A 15,960-nucleotide genomic window follows, 5' to 3' on the forward strand; every position below is an offset into this window, starting at 1 on the left:
CCTTCCCGCCCCCCCCCGAACCGCCTTAAGAGCCCTTTTCGTGGGAAATTGGCAGCTCTGGCTCAAGCTACGTTTTTAGACCTTTCCAAACCACGTCTCCAACCTAATAAACTATACATACACACACACACACACATAGGCTTTGTTTGTCTTAAGTAGAGATGTAGTTGGAAGGTGTCCTAAACGTTAGCTTTGAACCCGAGCTGTCAATATTAGAGATCTATATTGGCAGCTCGGGCTCAACGCTACGTTTAAGACACCTTCCAAACCACGTCTCTTCTTTTATATATATATAAAAACCTGGGCTCAGGACGCCCCCTAAGGGCGAGCCCGAGCGAGCCTCTCTTGAAGCGCAAGAGCTTGCGTGGAGCGGGGGAGGGAGAATAATTAAAAAAAAAAAAAAAGAGGAAGGGGAGAAAAAACCCTCAGTAAACCGGGGGTGGGGTGGGGGGAAGTGAGTGAGTGAGTGAGAGAGAGTGGTGTGCGCGCGCGTGCATGTGTGGCTTTTGAACTGCCCACACAGACTGTCACAGAGAGAAGCGGGCGGGAGAGCGAAATGCAGAGGCAGTAGCGGCGGCGCCGGCGTTGCTCCAATCAGCCAGCTCCAGCCACTCCACTCCCAGCAACCGAGCGAGGGAGATCTCCGGCGTCTCAGTCAGTGGGCGCGGGGTTTAGCCGGGCCTCTCTCTCTCTCTCTCTCTCTCTTTGTGACCCCCCACCCCACCCACCCAATCCGCACAAAAGGGGACAGAGGAGCCGAGGAAAAGAAGGTAAGGCTTGCCGCGCCTCTTCGTCGCCATCTGAGAGCTTGATTTTCCGCGCCTGGCCAATTGATTTTGATTCTTTCCTCCAGGCGGTCGGCTTTGCACGCTTGTCTCGAAACGATTTCGGGCAGGTATTACATGTATGAAGGGTGTGTGTGTTCGCGTGTGTGCATGAGATTGAAGAATCTGCCTGTGGGGGGGGGGAAGAAACCCTACGGTATAGGGGAAGGAATGGATCCATTTTTGGGAGTTGCCTTATGGAGCGCACATGCCTGGACGGCGGCTTTTACTACTACGAAAGAGAACGATCGCGGTGGGGTGGGGTTTTTTTTTTTTTTTTTTGGCGTTACGAGAAGAAGATGTAAAAGAAGTGAAATCTCTGCCATGCACGAAACATCCGCGGGATGGTCGCCCTGATGGAGAACATGCGTGGGAAGATCGGGGCGGAGGGCTTTTCAAGGAAGCTTTTTAGAAAGCCATTCACTCGCCTTGCAGGAGAAAGGCTCGATTCGAAGAACGCGCGCGGGAGGGGTGGGGTGGGGTGACAGTCATCCCTGCTAAGACCCTGCAGAAGATTTGGGTGGGGGGGGGAGAGAAATGGGGGCGGGGGAGGGAAGGCAGGGAGCGCTTATAGAGAGAACGCTGCGAAGGATTCTCGGAGCTTGAGCTTCCGAAGAGGCTTTTCACAGTATTACCTGTGGAACGTTTTGAGAAAACTCCGAACATTTTTGGGAGTGCCCGGTGACCAAACGTTAAAAAGTAACCGTGCAGATTCTTTACCGAAGAACTGACGGGGCGGCGTGGGGAGGAGGGAGGTAATAATACTTCCTTTGTAAATGGACATCTGCCAATTTGAACCATTCGGGCATGTGTTGATTTGGTTTTCTTTTTTCTTTGCTTTGCTTTGACGGCCCTAAAGAAAAGAGCTTATGGTTTTGTTAGTACTCACGGATGTGACTTGAAGGGGAAAAAAAAAAGACGCTGCCACAGTTTTAATCCCCCACCCCGGTTAATACAAAAGCTGCAAGACGAGCTTTTAAAAATCGGCGATCCATCTTTATTAAGATCAGAATTACTGCACAGATGCTCCCCGCTCCATGAATATTCATAGGAAAGACCCTTCCTCCACCTTCCCCCCACCCCCCCAGCAAATCTGTGTATCTTGCAAATCCTAAATCCTGGCGTTTTCCTTCCTTCTCCACCCTTGCGGACTGCCTTTTTAGGATGTGTATTTAAATTGTAACCCTGAAAATGTTAAACCCGGCCACCCCTGTTTAATTAAGGGATGCTTTTAAAGGAGCCGTCAGTGGTGTGCCTGCTTGCACAGAATTTTTGCCACATCATGTACATAGGTGAGAAAACCCTCCAGTTTGGCTTCTCTTTTGCAGTACTGCAGGGGAAATGAATGAAAGTCTTCTGTAATTACCTATTCCTTTGTCTTCTCGTGGCGCATGCGTAGGAGAGCAGGGTGTGGAAGAGAGATGAGACTAGTCGTTCCATCCTTAGACAGGCTCATATCAGAATTATTGGAACAAAGACTGGCATCTTGAGAGAGTAATCACTCAGGATCTGTAGGACAGCATTTTAGGAAATCTGTTCATCAACAGACCCCACTTAAATAATAATTGCATTGGAGAATATTGTATTGGCTTTAAACCCAGTGTTTAAAATCTCAGCATGTGCAATCCCACATGGATGAAATTACTTCTGTTATTAAAGAGGAAAATCCTTGTTCATGATAGAATGGATAAGATTGTCATTAGTGTGATATTACGACTCAATAGTTTTACTTTTATGGCAGGAAAAAAAAGATACCTTCCCTGCCATTTAAATTAATGAAAAATCAAGGTAAATAAATGAAAATGGTGGGTGTAGGCTGTGGTTTTTTTTCCTCTCACTCGCATGTCTTGCAAAATGGCTCTCAAGCAACTGCTGAGAACTGGGGCAACCATTTCATTGCGTTTTTCTACTCCTCAACTAGTATCTGCTAAGCTGGCCATCTTGTCTGCAAACATTAGAAGGGTAGTTGAAATGCACTAATTAGGCTGATCCTTTGGAAGATGACAATTAGGGAACGTCAGTGTGTGTAATGCAATTAAATTCCACATTTCATGATACTTAGAAGAAGCTGTTGCCATAGCAGACACTCAAGCTGCCACCGTTATTCAGATTTTTCCACCTTAGTGGGATGCTTTCTTTTCTGTAATGGTTTCCTGTGAGGACAGAAATGGATGAAGGTATTCAGACTCCCACCTTTTAGTCTGTCTCCTGAAACTCCACTTATTGCTTCTCTTGTTTTTCTCAGTCGTTTATTAAGAGCATGATAACCATTTCCCCACTCCTCTGTATTAACATGTAGCAAAAGCTGGCTACTTGTTAGGAACATAACTGGGTTTATTTTAGTGAAGCTTAGTGACTGCATCAATACACTTTAGTGAAAATGTTGCTATTATAGCAGATTCTGGAAATGAACAAATTCTTTTTTTCAATTGGTAAAATCTAACCAGTAAGATGTGTGCAATTAACATTTGTTTAGATTCAACAATTTAAGACAACTGAAAAATTCTACATTTGTCCAGTAGAGCTGTAAAATTGTAATGTTCCCTTATTTTTAATATGAATGTTATGTTTCTTATTATGTGGGTGGTTGATGCAAATGATCAAACTCATCTCAGAAGATATTGGTTGCCTGGCATATTTATAATAGAGGAAATCACTTAAATTGTCAAGCTTCTCTCAGATAGAGATCTACTGAGAGATTTGTCGTATCAAAAACTGCCACATTAAAAATGAATAACCAGTGGTAGGCCCAAGTGTATGTATTGTCTGTATCTCTGACTATCTTATCTATCAATCTAGCAAAACAATAATAATTCAGCCAATTAAATACTATCTTGAATGCTGATTGGTTATCTTCCATTTACAGGCCTCAAAATCAATTTATTGCTTTACCCACAGATTTTCCAAAATAGTAACATAAGCTGTGTTAATACCACCCAGGTTTAACCTGGGTAAGGAGGATATTTTACCAAAGATGGGCAAGTTTTTCAACAAATTTGAAAAGTCATAATTGGAAGTATTCAATTGCTAAATAAAATAAGATATAAATTGGAAGTATTGGTTGTTAACATTGTAATAACTACAGCAATTGTCTCAATCTGTTGTTCAGCATTCATTTAATTACAAAAAAGACACAAAGCAGACAGATTTTGCCATAATAAATTAACCCAGCAATTGCTTAACTCTTAAGACAAAAGTTGGGCCAATGCCAGACTTTCTGAGAAACAACCACATGGAGGCATGGAAATGAGGCTATTAAAAGTAGCAGCTTTGGTTTAGATATGAGAAGAGAAAACAGAAACTAGAAATTTGGGAGGAGAATAAGGCTTTCTATTAAAGAATCTGTTTATTACTGAGTATTTCCAAATTATGGAATAAATACTCCAATTGTCATTTGTATGATTTTAGTTTATGAGTTATACATCCCAGGGCTATTCTCTATCCTGAAATAATACTTATGGCAAACAACTCCAAAGACTTTTCTGTATCTCTTTGTTGCCCTCTAATGGTCATCCAGATTTTTGCAGCCTACACTGACTCCTTTTCCCCTTCTTTGCTTTGGTGTCTGGTAAGTTGTTAAACATTCTGATTGAGTAATTCAGGAAATTTATTAGTAAACTAACTGTTGAGGAAATCTATCACATGCAGCTGCTCTGCAACTGAGAAAAACTTCTAACTGAATATTCTTAAAATCTTGCTCAAGTGATCTAACATTGCTTAAGTTCTGTTTGAGATAATATTTATAGTCTTGTCTGCTCTCTTTATCCCTTCAAACATATGTTATAATACAAATAGATGGTAAGGAAAAAAAATTAGTGTCAAGTTGTCCTAGAAAACTGCAAATAAAACATATTTTCTAATGTGTCTTTTTATTTTCCTGTCATTGTTGCTGACTAACTAAACATACTATGTAAGTGTAGTTATACTTAGAAAACCATCTTTCATAAGAAAAGCAGAAGTTGTTGAAGTCTTTGCTGAAATTTGCAACATAGAATGGAACTTTGTTCTAACACCCTAAGTTCTTTTTATCTTTTTTTTTGCAAGGTCTCTTGAGTAAATGATTGACATTCATATTTGTAATACAGCAACCAGAGGTACATTTGTTAGAGTTAGTAGGTGTTGCTTCCATGTGACATATTTATAACAAGATTAAATGATCTGATGAAGCTGCTTTGTCATTAATGATCAGCCAGTAACAATTAAATGTTTGTTTAGAAGTATCTTCTAAATTCATTGGAAGACAGTTCCTGGTAAGTATGATACAATGTGTTTTTACTTGGAAGAAAGTATCATTGTGTTTAAAGGAACAAATTTTCAGTATAGCATGTACTTGAGAAGACTATCTGGGCAGTAAGTCCCTTCTCCAAAAAAAAAAATGGAACTTCTTTTTAAATATATTTGACTGGATTTATTGCTTGTTGGTTATGTAACACAACTTTAATTTTGCCTATTATCACTTGCAAAATTTAATCTTTCATGGAAGCTTTTGCTTTTGTTTGAAAATGCCAGTTCACATGTTTTCAAGAAGATTTGTGCAAATGATGTGTCTTGAAAGTGAGAAAATCAAAATCCTGTGAAGTGGGTTTTATTTTAAGTAAAAGAAGCGGAATTTCTATGGTTCCTGTTTCCATCTTTGCTCTTTTTCCTTGTTCTTCTTTGCCCCTCTTTATTCCAGAAAAAACAGTTTGAAATTCTCAAGTTTATAATATGCCACAAACAGAATATAGTATAACTCAAGTGAAGGCCTGTCAGCTGAAAGATGTATAATTTAGATTGAATTTGAGGTTTCTTCTGGAGATCACCACTATGATTATGGCGTAGTACTACCCTTGGTTGCTAGCTAGGGAGTCTTGATTAACTGATATCCTTAATGTATTGTACAACTATTGTTTTGCTAGGTCTTGGCCTAATTAGTGAATTAAATATCTGGAAGTGATGTAGCTTAAAAGGAAACCATTTTCAAAATGATGTGCCCTTCCTCCATCCCCAGTTAGTTTTTGTCTCATCTTTAACAAAAACACACATGCAAACAAAAATTCTTAGGATGCAATGCATTATCTCCCTCGGATTGAGTGACTACTGAAAATGCAAATATTATGTTATTTAATTTACAAACAGACCTCCTTGATCAATATTTCAAACTCTGTAATCATGTATAATAGAATTACTCTGAATTCCATTCTGAAAATATGTCTTAAAATTAAGAAACTGGAACTTTCCTATCCTACCTCAGTTTGCCATTATATACCATTTGTACCCCTTTTTACATTTCCCCCTGCCATCACTGTTCTATCATACTCTGTTGCAAATCTTTTAGTATACGTGTTGGACACACCCGCTTTTCAGAAAAAGCTATTTAATTTTTCCATACAGGTCATAGACTGAATTGGAGTTCCCCCTTATTTTTTTTTCAGTTCAATTTTTAAATTAGATGAACACTTTAAACAGATTAAACAGGTGCTGAATTGAAATTTTTTTTTTTGTCTGCTTGCTGGATACTATAACCAGTCTTCATATATATGAAATTTCAGAAGTGATTGGCCCTTTTAACTTTTAAGTCTGGTCATTAATAGGTTGTGTAACACTCTGAATTTAGTTTAAGGAGCTGTAGACCGGTGCTATTTTGCACACCTGTTATACTCTGAATTACCCTTTTGTTTCAAATTCAAAGGACTGTATAGATCTAGCTTCTTTGTTAAAAAAAAGTACCATACACCATGATTCTACATTACATAATCTCTACCATGATCTTAAGTCAGTCTAAGAACTCCATATAACAGAGCAACCAGTTTGTAGTGGAAAACCTAGGGCCAGAATGCACTGGAGAAAGTGTCCAAATCAATATTCTGTAATGTCTTGTTCTATTCTGTAACATTTATAACAACATATACACAGCACCTTTTGTATGTGGTGTGTGTGAGGGAGAGTAAAACCTTCCAGAAAGTTTCAAATGGTGGGGAAAAAATTGAAACCTACTGATATAGAATCTCTCTCTCTCTCCTTGTATATTTTGTGTGTGTGTGTGTGTGTGTGTGTGTGTGTGTGTGTGTGTGTATATATTTATATATATAGTGTGTATGTGTATATATATATATATATATATATATATATATATATAGTGTATGTATATATATACACACACACTATAGATTAATAAATCAGCCACAGTTAGAGTCTACAGAAATTGCATTGGAAAAGGAGCTAACAGAAAAAGAGTAAAAGAATATCTCCATTAAGGAAAAAATACTGCTTGTCATCTGATAAAACTGAATACTTCAACAGGTTATCTATGTCAGATAATTTAAAAAACCCTCAATACTTCCCCCACACATAGAAACACCTTAAGTATTAGTATTTTTTCTACTTTAATCTCCATTTTATGAGAAAGTAAGTATGTAGAATAGGGCAAGCTTAGAGAAAATGTCTTCCTCCCAAACACCAACCCTTTTGATGGGTTAAAGGATGAATGTTTTAGATTAAATAGCTGAGTTGATTCAGGAAATAACTTGTGGGGAATGGGCTGAAGGGTGTGAACTGGTTGGCCTTTCGCTTGTCAATCAGTTCATATTGCAGCTAAACATCAGTAAATGAAGTCAAGGTACAAATTCCTAAAAGCATCAGAGACTTGAAAATAGAAACCATATGCTGTATAATAGATGGTCCATGCATTAAGCTGTGTACCAAAGAAAACACCTATGGAGAATGGAATATACTGTAAGAATATCCTTTCTGCAGTATTCTTAGTATCATATACTACCATTTTCTTTTTTCTAAATAGTTATAACATCTAAATATACTGTTTCAAAATATTTGAAAATAATAGCTTAATCTGAGTAGGTTTGCAGAATGAATGGCGCTAAGAAAAAAAAAAAAGAAAACTATCCCAGTTCAAACAATGTTTCAGGTTGTAGTTTTGCCATTTTTTAAAAAAAATCTTCCTTTCAGGAAAAGTATATTTGTTTTATTCAATCTTCAAAGACATACAAAAGTGAAAAATTAATCCAATACAGACAATATGTTGCATCTCTCCTATTTTATTTTTCAAAATCTTACAGTAAAATTACAGTATTATACAATAGCAATAGCGCTTAGACTTATCTACCACTTCACAGTGCTTTCCAGCCCTCTCTAAGCAGTTTACAGAGTCAGCATATTGCCCCCAACAGTCTGGGTCCTCATTTTACCCATCTCTCAAGGATGAAAGGCTGAGTCAACCTTGAGCCTGGTGAGATTAGAATTGCCAAATTGCAGTCAGCCGGCAGTCAGCAGAAGTAGCCTGCAGTACTGCATTCTAACCACTGCGCCACCATGGCTCTTATTACAACCAATAATTCAATGCTATTTATTTGTTGTTATATTGTTTATTAAAAGTTTTTGAGATTTGTTTAGCTTCTAAGAAAATATAATTATTGGTGACATGGGCAGCATATAAATTTAATAAATAATAAAAACAACCCTCCTTCCCTTTCTTCCTCCCCTCCCTCCCTTCAATCATTTTCAGGTTTATTATTTTGCCTTTTCTGATTTTGTAAGGGTAAACAAGAAGAGAAATCAAAACTGGAAAAGAAAAAAGATGACATTTTAACAAAAGAAAGATGAAATAACAAACAGCATGATAGTGATAGAACAGTGGAGAAAATAATGCAAAAAAAAAAAAAAGATAAAGTGGCTTAGTGTATATGAGTTAGAAGTGTTGCCTAATGACTGTTTCCCCCCTTTTCATGTAAAACATATGCTGATTTTTAGAGGTCTGTCACCTACTCATTGTTTCCCTTTTATGATAGCTAAACTCTGCTGTTTGAAATAAGTGCCTTACATTGCCTGATGATTAAGCCCACTTTGCTATATTTGTGAAACCAAGTGAAAAATGAAAGATCAGTAGCATTTTTCAGGTCCCTAAGCAACAATTTAGGTGCAGAGGACTGAGGAAATGAGCACTTCCCCAGTTGGTATCTCGACAGTTTGCATAGATATCTTTATGATGGGAGAACATTTCACAAGGATTTGCTTCCTTCTGGTAAACATTATGCAGACTCATATTGTCAAAGATTTTCTAATTTCTTGAGTGGAAACTTTATACAGCCATATAATTAAGTGTCTCCACCCACATAAGTATGTAACCCAAATGGGACCCAAGTTTTAGCTGTCCTTGTTAGAAAACTACAAAAATTCACTCGCTAGTCTCAGTTATTTTTCACCGTCATAGCAAGTGAAAGGAGTAGGAGGTTTGCTGGGAATCTCTGGACTCATGGTTTATGGTCCTATATAATGGTGCAAATTCCCATAATCATTTAAAAATGCACCCTAGAGAAAATTAAAAATTGGGAGGGGGGATAGAGCAGAAGCAAGTCATAACATGATAATTATTTTTTTTAATATAAAGACTCATAACATTTCCTTAATTAGCATTCATTAGAAATATTGCAAGGATCCTTTTTTTTCTTTTTAATAAACATTTAAAGACTTTTCAGAATGTTTCTCTTGACCCTCCAGCAGAGCAAATGCTGTTTATTGTAATTCCCCAGTTTTGCTTTGCCTACTATCCTTTGTTTCAGGCAAACTGACAACTCCTTGATTTTGATTTCTTCTTAAATTTTGTTGACAGAGGTCTCTAATTAAGAGACATGGACCATAGATGGCCCTGAGATAAGACTTAACAGGGAGGAAAGGAGGGGGAGGGAAAGAAACTTGCTGAACAGAGCCCCATTAAGTGATAAACGTGCTACGCCATTTTTAATCATTGATTTGATGACTAAGCCATGGTAGCCTCCTATGCTGTACCAAGCCATCAAAGTTAGTTTGAAGACTGTAGTATTTAATTTGACACAGCATGCCAAATTGTGACTGTAAGAAATTGCTCCTTCAGTATTAACATTGGATTCTAAAATACAAAAGTAGTATCTATTCACGTAAGAGTTATTATTTTCAGGGAATGTTAGTTTTAGCTGTTGCTAAATAGGGCCATCAGCTAACGTTATTTCATTTTCAAGTAATTTGAAAATGAAGCAGTTTTAAGTCATCTGGATTGGCTTTGGGTTGGATGCAAGGATGTGATAAAATTGGAAATATATATAATCTTGGAAATCCAGCTATGTTTAATTTTTTTCTATGAAAAACCCCAACTTGGCCATATTCCAATGGTTCAACTTTGAAACAAAATAACAGTCTGTTTTTCTGAGTATTATTTTTCCTGGGTTTTGTAGCCATACAAAATAATGAGAATAGCCTTTCTTCACCATAGGACCATAAAAATAGGTAATCATCCCTTTAGCCATTTTTTTCCTGCAGGTTGAATGGCAGAAAGCAGCCAATATGGGTTCCCACCCTGACTCATTTAGGAAACAAGTTCATGCCGCAGGATTTTAGAGTTTCGTTTTGTTTTTCTTTTGGGGTCAGCCTGCTCTCAGTAGAGGCCTAATAAAAAAACATCTGCTATGGTTAATATGCACCGGACTTGTCTGCAGCCATTTACTTTTACACAAATAAACAGCATTACTATTCCTATTGTACACACCCTAACAAACACTAATGCACTAAATTTTGCAAACTAGCTCATATGCCCTGAAGACCAAAATCAACAAGGCACATGCACGTAACATGGAATGCGAGCACATGCACACAAAATTCAGTAAATTGATCAAATCAACCCAGAAGCCTTTGCAATTTTAAATACATTTAAAACTAGGCTTCAAACTTACAAAAAAGAACATACACAGAGTGTAAACACAAACATACCAAAGCTTAGCAGACTGACCAAGACATTCAACGCAGTGCTAGGTAATAATCTTTATATTTACATCTTACAATTTCAGCAGTACTAACAATAGTTTTCAGTGAAGCAGAATATATAACACCCCCACCCGTAGCTATTTGCATTTACCTGCTTTATTTAAGGACTCTACAAGGCAGCAAAGGAAAGTAGCACGTGAAGCCCACATGCAGCCCACTCATATGAAGTCAACATTTCCCTCTAATAAAAAATGAAATGCATTAGTGATAACTTACCTGCCAGATAAGCTGTCCTTTCTAGTTTGTGCAAAGGGAATAGCAAAATCCCACAACCTCTTCAAGTCCTGACCTTACTAATTAACTCCTGCTGTACTGCAGAATTCCACTCCATGTATCCTGTCTGAGCTGATAGCAATAGGATCATCATTTATCTCTGTGGCTGTGCTGGCTAAATTGGAAACGAAATTACCAGATTAACCTAATCATAAACTACAAAGGTCCAGTGTAGTGTGTGCACAGTATGTTCAATAGCCACTTTGGAATAAGTTTCAGCTCGAAGCATTTTGTGCATCCATACTTAGATTTCCTGCTTAGAACCACCTATTGGTTTTGCACACCTCTTCTTTTAACTCAGCACAGGCACTGAGCTAAGTGCTCTCCATTGAGCCTCATCTTACATAATGTATCTCCTCAGGCACAAATTATAAATCAATAAAAAAATAACTGATAGCGGTGGTGGGAGAAACAGCAATGCTGCAAGAGTGACTGGAATTAACAGTACAAATGTCATTCCTGGGTACTCTGGAAATGTTATATTTTACATATGAATTTTTGACATTGGGCAGCAAGGGCAAGATACTCATCACTCTTGGGAGAGGTTCAGTGAATCTTTGATAACTACCCTGTTTCCCCCAAAATAAGACATCCCCTGATGGCAATAAGGCCAAGCACTTATTTCAGGGTTCAAAAAAATATAAGACAGGGTCTTATTTTCGGGGAAATACAGTATGCTTGGATGCTAGGTATAGGCCACTAACATTTCTCCCTACACATCCTTTCTAAAAGTAATGCATTTTACTATTACAGTATCCAATAATAGTTAAATAATAGTAGGACTGGGAAGAGAAATATCTGTAAAATTATTGTTGTTGTAATGTTATTGTTTGCTTCTGCTGAGCAAGTAGAAGTGTCTACCAAAGTGAATAAGTGTCTACCAAATAAAAATATTATAGCATTACTTATGTAAATCAAAGATGACACACTTGGTGACTTTACAATCATATGCCCATATGATTTTCTTGGAAATAGTTTGCCACTGTCTTTTTCCGAAATGTAATTTCTACTACAACTCTAATATTCCCTGAGATCTCCCATCCAAGGACTAAGTGGGCCTAACCCTGCTTAGCTTCCAAGCCCAGACAAGTTGAACCAGCTGCTGTTCCTTGCTGAAATGCAGCCTTCTTTAATTTGTTTCTTTTAATTCTAAGGAAGATGTTTCTGCCACTTTAGTACTTTAAGCTTATTTTTTTTGCCTGATTAACTTATTGATTGTTATTTAGAGTCTGAGATGCATGCCAAGAGGTAGGAAATACAAACAATCCTCAATTTAGTTCATTTAGTAACCATTCAAAGTTACAGCAGCACTGAAAGAAGTGGCTTATGACTGTTTTTTCACACTTTATGACCATTGCAGCATCCCGGTGGTCACATGATCAAAATTCAGATGCTTGGCAACTGACTCATATTTATGATGGTTGCAGTATCCCAGGATCATATGATCATCTTTTACGATTTTCTGACAAGCAAAGTCAATGGGGAAGCCAGATTCACTTATCAATAGTGGCAAGAAAGGTTGCAAAACTCACTTAACAAATGTCTCACTTAACAATATAAATTTGGGGCTCAATTGTGGCAGTAAGTCGAGGACTACCTGTACAGCTTGTGGGTATAAGAAAAAGAGGGGAAAAAATTGGCAGGCTGCATTGTTCCCAGGGAAACCTAATAGGTAAGAGCCTTGGTGATGGCCTTTACAGGCTGCGAGGGGGATGTTTAGATGTACATTATGTAACAAATAAATCTAAACTTTTTATTAACAAAAGTGTAGAAAAAAATAAGATTGCAAATTAAGACAATTAGCTTATATCTATGGGCTTACCATATTTTTCGGAATATAAGATGGTCTGGTCTATAAGATGCACCTACCTTTTTTGGGGAGGAAAACAAGAAAAAAAAATCTGCCTCTGCCTCTCAGCAATTTGCCTCCTTGCAGCAAACAGCCTACTTTAGTTTTATTTTAAGCACATCCTGATTAGTACAAGAAAAAAAATCTGCCTCCCAGCAGTTTGCCTCCTTGCAGCAAACAGCGGAGGCCCCTGAAAGAGCTCAGGGTCAGGAGGCTGATCCAACTGGCAATCAACTGCTTGTGCTAATCAGGCTGTGCTGAAGCTGAAACGGGCTGTTTGCTGCTTGCTGCAAGGAGGTAAATTGCTGGGAGGCAGAGGCCAAAGAGTGGGGGCCAGTGGGTGGGCGGGGCTACATTCAGTGTATAAGACACACCCAAATTTTCACCCTCTTTTAGGGGGGAAAACTGTGTCTTATACTCCACTAAGGGGCCTGGTGGCTCAGCAGACTGATAACATTGTGAGTAACACCAGCTGTCTGCAATTACTGTAAGTTCGAATCTCCCCAGGCTCAAGGTTGACTCAGCCTTCCATCCTTTCTAAGATAGGTAAATTGAGGATCCAGTTTGTGGGGGCAATAAACTGACTTTGTATAAATATACAAAAGTATGAAGGCTATTGCTTAACGCATTGTAAGCCGCCCTGAGTCTCCGGAGAAGGGCGGCATATAAATCAAATTAAAAAAAAAAAGATAATTCATTGCAAGATATTTTGACAGCATTGCTCTTGTCACAAATTGCTTGGGGAGGAAATCCCTAATATGGTGGAATGCAAAGAGAAAGCAGTAAGACAAAGAGAAGCAGCAATGGAAAAATCAATGGGTCCTTTTACATTCAACAGGATTCAACCACCTTTCTAGAGTGGTTCTGTGTTGAAAATAAGTATGATGAATTGTCAGGTGAATGCTTACACACAATTTTATGAACACCAGTACAACTATATGACACACACACACAAACACAATGTATGCTGTGACGTTGGATAATGCCATGTCATGCAACAATGTTCTGCCTGAAATATTTGGTGCTTATGGGACCATTTGCCTGTTTTTGTTTCTTTACCTGTTTCAAGAATCAGAAGATCTGAAAACAAGGGGGAAAATGATTCTCCACAATTTTTGTTTTCTTCATCAGATGCCAGATTCCCCTGCTGCCCTCTTGGCTAAACTACATACAAATTCTCAATATGTGTATACACTATAGGTTTTCCCAGGCTTTCATGCAAAAAACGTGGTTATATAAATACACTGAAACCATAGGGCATTTTCATTCCATGCCACTTTTCCCAATTCTTAAGTCTCTCCTGATGTCTAAAAGCAAAATAGATTTTGATAATGAGCCAGGATTGGGGGCGGCAGGGGGGGGGAGTGCTGACCAAATGTACAAGGCAATTTGATGGGTGTGGATTGTGGGTTTAAGCTAAGTGCTGTAAAGTCTCTTCAGATGAATCCTATTTTTGAAGGGAACAACATGTAGTGTCAACGTAATTGAAAGAAGGATGCTTCTTTCGTGTCACAGTAGAACATTTGGTATCTCATCTGCCATGCTTCTTTGTTGAGTGCCAAATAAACAAAAGACACCAAGCCTTGAAACCAAGGCTCAGAGAAATTAGCTTATCTGACTTTATCTAGTAAATCCATAGCCACCATGACATTTTAATTAAGAACTTAAGGCTTCATAACTCTTACTGTCGTGTTTCTAAACATATTTTATTGCTTTAATATAACTACAAAATGAAAAAAAAATGTGAATCCAAATACAGTAGAACAAAACAAGATAAAACTACAAAACAAATTAACAAAAAGAAAAAAAACTACAAAAATATAACAATTATGTTTATTATATAAGAATTGCTACAGCTCACTTTTTAAGAGCAAATTGAATCTTGATCACAGAGAAACATAGTCTGCTGTCTTCTTTACACCAATAAAGTGCAATTACAAACAGTGAGAGTTGTCGTATTTCATAAAAATCAGCTCTTGGTATCTGGTACAAAAGTGTCTTTCCAGGAACTGCTGATCTTTTTTGGGAACGATCAAGTTCTTAATAAACAGATTATTCCAATATTTGTTACGTAATTTAAGATTTTCAGATCTTAACTTTCTTCTAAGAACGTCAATCAGTGTAGTAAATTTGGCTGATTTTAAATAAGGATTATTCAAAATGGTCAGTTTATCACTAGAACGTTGATCAATTGTTAATTTCTAACAAATTATTTAAATCGGTACATTTCAGCTCTCAGTGCAGGAAATATAATGGAGTTTCTACTATATTTAGGACCAAGCAATAAGATTGGTCTTGATAATTGAAAGATGTTTTTGGAAGTGTTTTCATCTTTAATATGTGTAGACCTCAGGTCCCAGAATTCTTTAGCAGTTGGACTCATAGTGGTATATAATCAGTCATTTTCATTACACTTTAATTCAATATAGATGTTAACAAAATATGCCGAAAATATTATTAAAAATCAGAAAATTAAAAAGGCTATTTTCATATTAAAATGTAACCTTGAAGGGGAAAATCTTGGAACTTGACCATTGTTTAAACATTTAATTACTGATGTTTAAAACATCTAATTAGAATTAGAATTAACATGGACATTCTTCTTGGAATATATATCAGTTTTAATTTTCATTTCACAATATTCCCCCCCCCAAACGTATGGATAACTCCATTAATCTGTGCTAAATTATTTGAAATATTCATATTTACCAAATAGGATATTTTCCTAGGTGCAAGTATGTTAATAGAATGTGAACAAAAGACAAAAGCCATTCATATATTTCCATAAAAACCTTATTGCTTTCTGGAAAAATATTTGATCTATTTCAGTTTATTTTATATCCAGAATATTGTTTATATTGCCATAGATTTTTGACAGTTCTTAGACATATGGTAGATACCATCCATATATAATAACAGTTCCTGCCATCTATATACGGTAATTTGAGGATCACAGAATTTTCTAATAAAACAAACGAAAGTAAATTAAATGGAAGAGGAGATAAGGGATATCCTTGACAGGTACTACAATAATAGGGAGGAAAGTAATCTCATTTGTAATTACTCAAGTAGAACTGGAATAATAAATTTTAATCTAAGAAATAAAATTTGATGGAGATCCATTTTAATGACTTGTTCCTGTTCCAGAGCTTAGCTTCTATATTACACTAAGAAGACCCTATCTAATAAGTCTTAAACTGCTTGACTTCTATAATTAACTAAAGC

At 37.2% G+C, this 15,960-nt stretch overlaps 1 protein-coding gene across 2 annotated transcripts in view; it reads left to right on the plus strand.

Moving 5' to 3' along the window:
* The first annotated feature begins 318 nt into the window (after positions 1-318).
* Positions 319-15,960, plus strand: part of BASP1 (brain abundant membrane attached signal protein 1) — a 73,126-nt gene continuing 57,484 nt past the window's right edge. Inside the window, exon 1 of one of the 2 annotated variants that reach the window (XM_034411910.3) lies at positions 319-770. The gene's annotated coding sequence lies outside the window, so the exon portion shown is untranslated. The other variant, XM_034411911.3, reaches the window with a different exon arrangement.

Source organism: Pantherophis guttatus, chromosome 3 (genome assembly GCF_059756535.1).
Source record: "Pantherophis guttatus breed Tessera chromosome 3, ASM5975653v1, whole genome shotgun sequence".
In the NCBI taxonomy this organism is placed as follows: Eukaryota; Metazoa; Chordata; class Lepidosauria; order Squamata; family Colubridae; genus Pantherophis; species Pantherophis guttatus.